A 9,418-nucleotide genomic window follows, 5' to 3' on the forward strand; every position below is an offset into this window, starting at 1 on the left:
CCACACCAGCGACAGCTGTAATGATGTGTGAACTAGTTGGGCACTCTGCAGTCTCTACTGCGTGTACAATGTCCTCATTGCTCCCATTCACAGAATACGTGAACTAGAATCAGCAGTCGTCAACATCCTTCTCTTTAGAGTGATACAGGGGATCCATCGACCTGGCCTGGCTGGGGTAATTTGCCCCAACTTTCCACCTTGGTAATGTTAAACCAGAATGTTCCTGTGCAAAGTGCCTTACTCTTCTGCTTTATTGAAAGCTCTACACTGAACATGTTCTTTATGCTCAGCACAGATGCCAAGGCACATCTGCCACTTCACACAAGTAGGCCCTTGGAACTTGGGGTCTGTGCATTTGTAAGCACCACACCCACAGATGCCCCAGCCATTGCAGACCTGTCCATTTGTGACCATGTGGGGCATCATGTCCATAGGGCATGATGCACTGCCCATGTACCTGGAGTCGAACTCACACGTGGGACTCATGCAAATACCATTTCCTCTACAAATTAAGCTGTTGAATCTATCATAAATGAAATTAACACAGTAGCAGAATTTGCCAGGATAAATTTCATTTGTATTTTCTCTCTTCCTACAACACATTGCCCAAAGACATACTCTCCATTGTTCCTGCAGATTTTGGAATTGTTTTCTTGCCGTCAGGAAGCATCCGTACTTTCACTGCTCACTTCATCTGGGCTGCATTCACATTGGCTGGAGCTTCTTTGCTGTTCCTTTGTTATGGTTGGTTACATTTTTTATTTTTCTTTATGTCTTTGGATGCTCTGGGATTTTCTATGCCACCTGGAAGATAATCTTTCTCTGTTAAGACTTCTGAATCATCACATCATGCCCAAATATGTGTTCCTTTTTGTAAAAATGTTAAATTTGTATACCATCTACAATTTGGCCTTGCTTGTACACATTCTTCACATAATTTGTCATTTGCTTTTAAAATTTCTTTTCATCTGTTTGGCCAAATATTTTGCGAATTGAACTGATTAGTCCAAGTCAGAAAGTCAGTTGTGAATCCACCTTTTCTGAGGTGGCGTCCCTGGCACACAGTGGGCAGGGGCCTGCTGCTCCAGGCTTTGTCTGAGCCTCGCTGGGGCCTGGGGAGGCCTCCCAGTCTCAGGAGCTGCTGGTGGGTGGCTTCTCCTCCAGGGCAGGAGGCAAGACTTGACTTATTGTGTCCCTTGTTAATGCTATAATGTAAAATGACTCAAAACATTGTATTTTTTCATCAGTAACCTTATCAGAATTGTCAACAGCCTTAGGCATAGAACTGTTCTTTTTCATCTCAACTTATCTTTCAAAAATGGCCTCATTGGCTCATCAGATATGTTTGTAAAACAACAATATTAATAAATGGAAGAGCATAAAAAACAGCTAAATGAAACAATTGCAAAACATGTAAAAATGTCATAATATAATTTATTTTTGACCTACACAATCCATATTTTGCAATGTTTACAAGATGTAGGGGGAATTCTAAGTGAAAGGGAGTAAAAAAAGCCCTCTTCTGAATGGAATTTTCAATTTAATTTTCTATTATCCCAGCAGAGTTCATTTTAGCTCTTACGTCATCTGGTTACTCAAACAGGTAAATCAGGCTTACACCATCAGGTTTGTCCTGCTCCCCTCACCCAGCAAGTACTCTCAGCAGTTGTCAATGTCTTCTCTCTCACACCAAAAACTGAGAAGTCAACTAAATGAACTCAATCCTATCTCACATTGACATATAGGACTGAAGAATTTCTAATAAAATTGCTAACAGGGCTGCTTGATCACTGTTCACTGCATGTGGAAGTGCAAACATTGTATGGGAACTGAAGATTTTTTTTTTTAAAGCTTTAGCTTGTCTATTTTTGTTTTGCCTTTTTAGTCACGTTTTCTCACTGAAATTATAGGAATAAATCATGGAACCTCAGTATTCCAGAGAATCCCAGTTGAAAAACATCTTCTAGAACAACTTTAAATCCTGTTGGGAAGAGGAATTTGAAAGCTTTCTGGGTGTTTTACACATACTTACATTATCTATCTGCTCTCCTATCATGTGCGTATGTTATATGAATTATATATATGTTACAGATACAGCCAGAGAACCTTAGATGGGCAGAGGAAAAAATTATATATTATTTTGGTGTGGCAGTTTGGACCCAGTAGCTCAGTGTAGTGGTTGGCACCGGTAGTGTGCCACTCAGTCATAGGCGTACGCCCAGTGGACTTGGCCTTCCCTTCCTGCAGCATCTTGTCCTTTGTGCACCACCGCAGCCCATGAGTAGAGTCAGCCTGTGGGCCAGCATTAAACTGAAAATATGTCCCTGTATAATGACCTGGGAGAGGAGACCAGTGACTCCAAAACGGAAAGCTGGTCCAAAAACTTCAAACATCTGCAATCTCAGCTTCAGGTGAAGAAGGCAGCTCTCACTGAAGCAAAAGTTTGAGATCCCTGGCCCAAGATGGAAGTGTAGGTAGATATACTTCGCTTCCTTGCACAACCAAAAGGACTACAACCAATTTACAAAAAAAAAAAAGAAAGAAAGAAAAAAAAATCGAGCTGTATGGACGTCTGGCAACCAAAGAGTTAAAGAGGAAATATTCATCCATACTGGTAGGAGGGGCAGAGACCGGCAGCTGGGGCAAAGAAGACCTGTGGTGAGGCTTGAGGCAGCATACTGGGTGGGAGAAGTGGAGGCTGACAGACTGGGAGGTCTCACATTTGTGTGTGGCTAAGCAGGGAGAAACAATGGGGGAGGGAGACAGAACTTGCAACCCAGGATTTCAGCAAGGGAAACTAAAGCCTCAAAATCTCTGACTGTAAAAATCTGTGGTGGTTGAGGTGGCAGGAAAAGCTCCCAGCCTCACAGGAGAACTTGTTGAAGAGGTCCATGGGGTCCTAGAATGTATGTAAAACCATCAACCCGGGAATCAGCCCCAGAAGGGCCAAATTTGCTTATGGGTAGCCAAGGAAGTGGCTGAAAGCAGGGTGAGATCCAAGCAAGCAGCATTGTTCACCCTCTGACCCCTCCCCCACATACAGCGCCACAATACAGAGAAGTGGGTTGCCCTGCTCTGGCAAATACCTAAGGCCCCACCCCTTACAATATAACAGGTATGTCAAGACAAAGAAATATGGCCCAAATGAAAGAACAGGTCAAAACTCCAGAAAAAGAATTAAGTGAGGAGCACATAGCCAACATATCAGATGCAAAATTCAAAACACTGTTAATAGGGATGCTCACAGAAATTATTGACTATGGTCACAAAATAGAGGAGGAAGTAAAGACTATGCAAAGTAAAATAAAGAAAAATATTCAGGGGACCTACAGTGATGGGAAAGAAACTGAGACTCAAATCAATGACTTAGAGCAGAAGGAAGAAATAAATATTCGACCTCAACAAAATGCAGAAACAAGAATTAAAAAAAATGAGGAGAGGCTTAGGAACTTCTGGAACAACTTTAAATGTTCCAACATCAGACTCGTAAGGGTGCCAGAAGGAGAGGAAGAAGAGCAATAAATTGAAAACTTATTTGAAAAAATGAGCGAGAACTTCCCTAATCTGGAAAAAGAAATAGATTTCCAGGAAGTCCAGGAAGCTCAAAGAATCCTAAAGAAGTTGGACCAAGACACATTATAATTGTATTACCCAAGATTAAAAGATAAGGAATCTTAAAAGCAGCAAGAGGAAAGGGGACAGTTGTCTACAAAGGAGTTCCCATAAAACTATCAGTTGATTTCTCAGAAGAAACCTTGCAGGCAAGAAGAGGCTGGTAAGAAGTATTCAAAGTCATGAAAGGCAAGGACCCACATCCAAGATTAGTCTATCCAGAAAAGCTATCATTGAGAATGGAAGGATAGATAAAGTGCTTCCCAGATAAGGTCAAGTTCAAGGAGTTCATCATTAACAAGCCCTTATTGTATGAAATGTTAAGGGGATTTATCTAAGAAAAAGAAGATCAAAACTATGAATAGTAAAATGACAACAAACTCACAACTATCAACAACTGAACCTGAAAAACAAACAAACAAACAAAAACAATTAAGCAAACAACTAGAACAGGAATAGAATCACAGAAATGGAGATCACATGGAGGGTTAATAGTGAGGAGGGGGAAGGAGAGAATGGGGGAAAAGGTACAGGCAATAAGAAGCGTACTTGGTAGGTACAAAATAGACAGGGGGAGTTAAGAATAGTATAGGAAATGGAGAAGCCAAAGAACTTACATGTATGACCCATGGACATGAACTAAGGGGGAGAATGCTGGTGGGAGGATAGAGGAGGATAAAGGGGAGAAAAAAATGGGACCACTGTAGTAGCATAATCAATAAAATATACTTAAAAATGAAAAATCTAAAAAATAAATAAAATTTTAAAAAATTATATATTATTTTAAATGCAATATAAAATATTAAAATATATTATACACAATAATATGTAAAATATGTATGCTAGATATGACATATACTATAAACTATATATACTACATAACACATATACTACATAATATATACTGTGTATGATACACTATATAATATATGTTATATTTATAGCACATATGCAATATATAAAGATACATAGTAATATAGCATGCATGTAGTATATATACTTTATGTTACACATGCAGCATATAGTATATATAGTATATAAATATATAAATAAATAATATATGTGTATATGTATATTTGCTAAATAACTATTTGTTGAGTGGTAATGAAATGAAAGATAATGAGAAATAACAAAACAAAAGCCAGTCTTTGCTCTTAATGATGTTAAAATCTAACTGGAGAAAAGATAAATATACTTTGAAAAAATTGAAAACTTAAATATAGCAATGAGAGAAGACCATATAAAAGAAATATCTCACCAAGCTAAGGGAAACAACATAGAAGTTAAAATAAACAAACAAAGAAAGAAACATTATTAGTGTTTAATATCCTGGCACCAACAGTTGGAGGATGTTGAACCTTGCTAGGCTTTTGTGCTCCTGGAAATGCTGAAGTTTAAGAAATCCTTGCACATTTCTGTGTTCTGGGAAATGACTTACTGCAAACCTTCACTCTCCTTCCTACATGATGTATGATAAGCCTTGTGGATGGCCTTTCTTTATCTATGACAAGGCCAAACATGGAGCCTTCAAATTCCCTGTTTTTTGTTTTTTGTTTTAAAAGTGATTAGCTAAACTGTTTATATTATTGATCATAAATCTGGACAAAATATCTACTAACATGATTTGACCAAACTTTTGTGGGACGTCTCCCTCCCTAGTGGGCTTGGGCATTGCATCAGCTTGGAATTTACACAAGCACTGAAATGTAGAATAACCTGTGTTAGTGGCCCCTCCTATGAATCCAGTGACATCAGCGAAACACCTGCCCCAATGAACTTGCTCTTGAGTCCATCTACTCATTCTACTCCCCTACAACTAATTCTTTCTAACCCTGTTTACTCATCATCAAAGAGATGTTCCTTCTGCCTGAGCTTTCAAACCCAGAAGCAGGCTCCCTACCCAACTGCAATTGTCCCTTTCTCTCCCTGCAACAGTTTTTTTTCCAAATAAGTTTCTTCATACTTAAGTCCAGATTTTTCTTACTATTTGACAATTTTAGTAATTCATTATAAAAAAGCATCATTGATATCTGAAAGATTTATGTACTATTTATTTCAATATTTTATGTCATAAAAAATGAAACAACCTCAAATTATGCCCAAGGGTTGACTTAAAAAGTTATAATTGGGGAAAAAAAATAAGAAAGTCCTACATGTATTGATAAGGAAAATATCTCAAATATATTGTTAAATTAAAAACGTGAATAAGAATGAATTTGTATATACTTATTTGTGGAAATATTCATATACATATTCTTATATACTGACATTTTATATTATAGAAGGCAGAAGGAATATCTTTACCCATCTTAGATTCTCCAGGTGGTGCCCAGGAATGAGACTGAAAATTAAGCACAAGACTAACAAAATAAAAATAAACAGAAGTTTATTAGCATATGTATTATTCATGTATACATGGGGTACCCAGTGATGAATAACCTGAAGCAATGGTTAGAACTTGGGCATTTATATCATCTTAGATTCAACAAAGAAAACGGGTTTGGGACTTCTGGGTAGAAGGGGCAAGTGACTGGAAGATGACCAGGAAGAGTATGAGAAAAGAGAGCTGTTTGTAAGATTTGTTATGCAGATTTAAGTCAGTGTTATCTCCATTGTTAACAGTTAATGGCCCTCCACTTCCTATTATGGGATAGGACAAGGAGAAATCTTTTACAAATTGAAATTTCCCTTGAAAAGGGAAATCTTGTGTCTTGCATTTAGAGTTTTTCCTGCATCTTCTGTTTCTCAGTGGCCTTTAGCTCAAAATGAGCCACATGTCAATGAGGCATATTATGGAGAGGCATATTCTGATATATATACTTGTCCCCATAATGACCAGTCATGAAATAATAACCAAGTGATGATATTATAATACCAATTAAAGATATTATAATTGATGCCTCTTAGAATAGGAATAGGATCTTGTAAACTTATGTTTAATTCTATAATTTTGCACTGTTAGAATTTTACTGTTGGCATGTATTATTCTATTTGTTTTCCAATAAAATGCCAGCTGAAAAATGAAGGCACTGTAATAGAACAATTGTTAATATTAAAAATAATAGTACTGCTTGACTTCAAATCCCTCATTATTTCCGTGACTTCACAGTGTGAACCAAAATCTGCAGACCTTAATCTTTCTCCCTGACCCAACAGACCCTCCACTCTTAGGCTACACAGCTACAGGAATTGGGGAAAACTACAGGCCTAGTGAATGGATCAAATCCAAGACTCCTCTTTGGTCCACCTCAGAATGTTTTGTATAAGAATAATTTGATAATGTAATAAAATAATAATAGTAAGTAAAATATATACCAGATTATAGATAGAAGGTTACCCTTTGTATTGTTGAAATATTTTTAAAGAAATTATTTTTTGCCTCTAAAACAAAGCTTTCTTGAAAATCAGTTGCTTTGATGATTGAAATAATGTATTTTTTTCTAATAGCAGCAGTTGCCTTAGTTTTTACAGTTTTTTACTAAATATAGCTCTTATTTTTTTTTGAGGGTTTTCTTTTCTTTTTCTTTTTTTTCTTTTTTTACATTTTATGGGCAAGCTAACCTCCCTGAAGGGACATTGTCTCTTTCCAGAGATTTATGTGGTCTGAATGGCAGGGACGATAAGCACTTGCTGATCAGTAGTGTAGCTAATGCTCAGCCCCAGGATAAGAGAGCAGTGAGGCATTCCCCACTCTGGGGCACAGTGGTTCTGCAGCAATCAGCAGCACTGTGTCTTTCCTGTGGAAATTTGTATCAAATGCTTAGTCCACAGGGAGCCCGACATTCAGTCACTGCTCACTGCCCATGGAAAACAGCTATTATGGTCATTCTCTAGTCTTTCAAAGCAGAACAAAAAGAAAACCAAAGGGGAAAAAAAAAAGAAAAACACTATTGAAACAAGAATGGTAAGAGAAACATAACTCTTTAAAAATATAATTCAGCCTTAAGGTATACACTATTTGGGACATAACACCAATTATTACAAATTATTATTCTCATACCACATTTATGATAATGGTAAATTGGGTGGGAGAAACAAACCTATAGTTTTCATTTCTATTTAACAAAGTTTCTTAGCTCTCTGCTCCTCCTGTTTGACAGACAGCCATGTCTTCCTGCTCAGAGCCAACATCAGCCCTGAGACATGATGGTGAAGGTTGGAGTGAATGGATTTGGTCATTTTGTGTGCCTGGTCAACAAGGCGCCTTTTTACTCTGGCAAAGTGGATATTGTCACCATCAACAGCCCCCTCCATTGACCTCAACTATGTGGTCTACATATTCCAGTGTGATTCTACTCGTGGCAAGTTCAAAGGCACAGTGAAGGCTGAGAACAGGAAGCTTGTCATCAATGGAAAGTCCAGCTCTATCTTTCAGGAGCAAAATCCCACCAACATCAAAAGGGGTGATGCTGGTGCTGAATATGGTGTGGAGTCATTGGTGTCTTCACCACAATGGAGAAAGCTAAGGCTTACCTGGAGGCTGGAGCCAAGGTCATCATCTCTGCACTTTCTGCAGATACCCCTATATTTGTGATTGGTATGAACCGTGACAAGTATGACAACTCACTGAAGATTGTCAACAATGCTTCCTGTACCACCAAATACTTGGCCTCCCTGGCCAAAGTTATCTATTATAACTTTGGCATCATGGAGGGACTCATTACCACTGTCAATGCCATCACCCAGAAGATCGTGGATGGCCCCCTTGGGAAGCTGTAGCATAATGGCCAAAGGGCTGCCTGGAACATCATCCCTGCTTTTTCTGGTGTTGCCAAGGCTCTGCACAAGGTCATCCCTGAGCTGAATGGGAAGCTTACTAACATGGCCTTCTGTGTCTCCAGCCCCAATGTGTCAATTGTGGATCTGACCTGCCGCCTAGAGAAAGCTGCCAAATACAATGACATCAATAAAGCAGTGAAGCGGGCATCCGAGGTTCCACTCAAGGTCACCCTGGACTATAATGAGGACCAGGTTGTCTCCTTTGACTTTAACAGTGACACCTACTCTTCCACCTTCAATGCTGGAGCTGGCATTGCCCTCAATGACCACTTTGTCAAGCTCATTTTCTGGTTACTGCAACAGGGTGGGGAATCTTATGGTCCACTTGGCCTCCAGGGAGTAAAAGCCTTCTGCACCACAAGCCCCAGTGGCAGAAAGAGAAGCTCTCAGCTACTGAGAAGCCCTTGCCCCCAAATAGATCCCCTAACACACTGAGAATCTCCTGACCTCCACAGATTCCATCCCAGGCCCCCTGAATAAGGGGAGGGGCATAGGGAACGCTACCTTGTCATGCACCATCAATCAAGTTCACTATACCCAACCCCCCCCCCAAAATTAAGTATCTTATTTTCTTTGTCATATTTGTTTTCATTTAATAATGGGAACTTAAGGAGTTTCAAGATTTGTTAGAAAAAATTAATGAATTAATTAATAAAGGGAAAAGAATGAGGGATTAGTTAATGATGATTTGGACTTTGCTTGCAAACAGATATAAGTTAATGCTGAAAATTGTATTGTTCTATTTATATTTAAAAATCAAAGAGGTAATATTTTCTTGGCTGCAATGCAATTTCTACTTTCAAACAAACACATCAACAAGAATAAAAAAAATAAGACAGAACAACATCTTTGATTGGACTAAAAACAGTTCGAATATAATGCCATAACCCATGTAAAAGACTTACTAATAACAGTGAATATAGGATTGGGTGAAATAAGTTTGTTGGAAGGCATTCTGCAGATGTTAAGTAGCAGCCTTGTTCCCAGGTTGGTTGGTGTCCAAAAGATCCAGAGAAGCATGGTGTTT

The 9,418-nt window shown here is 38.5% G+C and overlaps 1 pseudogene; it reads left to right on the forward strand.

The window, feature by feature from the left end:
* Window positions 1-7,758: 7,758 nt before the first annotated feature.
* Window positions 7,759-8,734, forward strand: LOC129079995 (glyceraldehyde-3-phosphate dehydrogenase-like; annotated as a pseudogene).
* The last annotated feature ends 684 nt before the right edge of the window (window positions 8,735-9,418 follow it).

Source organism: Pteronotus mesoamericanus, unplaced genomic scaffold, assembly GCF_021234165.1.
Source record: "Pteronotus mesoamericanus isolate MK-2021 breed Mesoamerican mustached bat unplaced genomic scaffold, CSHL_Meso_final contig_82, whole genome shotgun sequence".
Taxonomy (NCBI): Eukaryota; Metazoa; Chordata; class Mammalia; order Chiroptera; family Mormoopidae; genus Pteronotus; species Pteronotus mesoamericanus.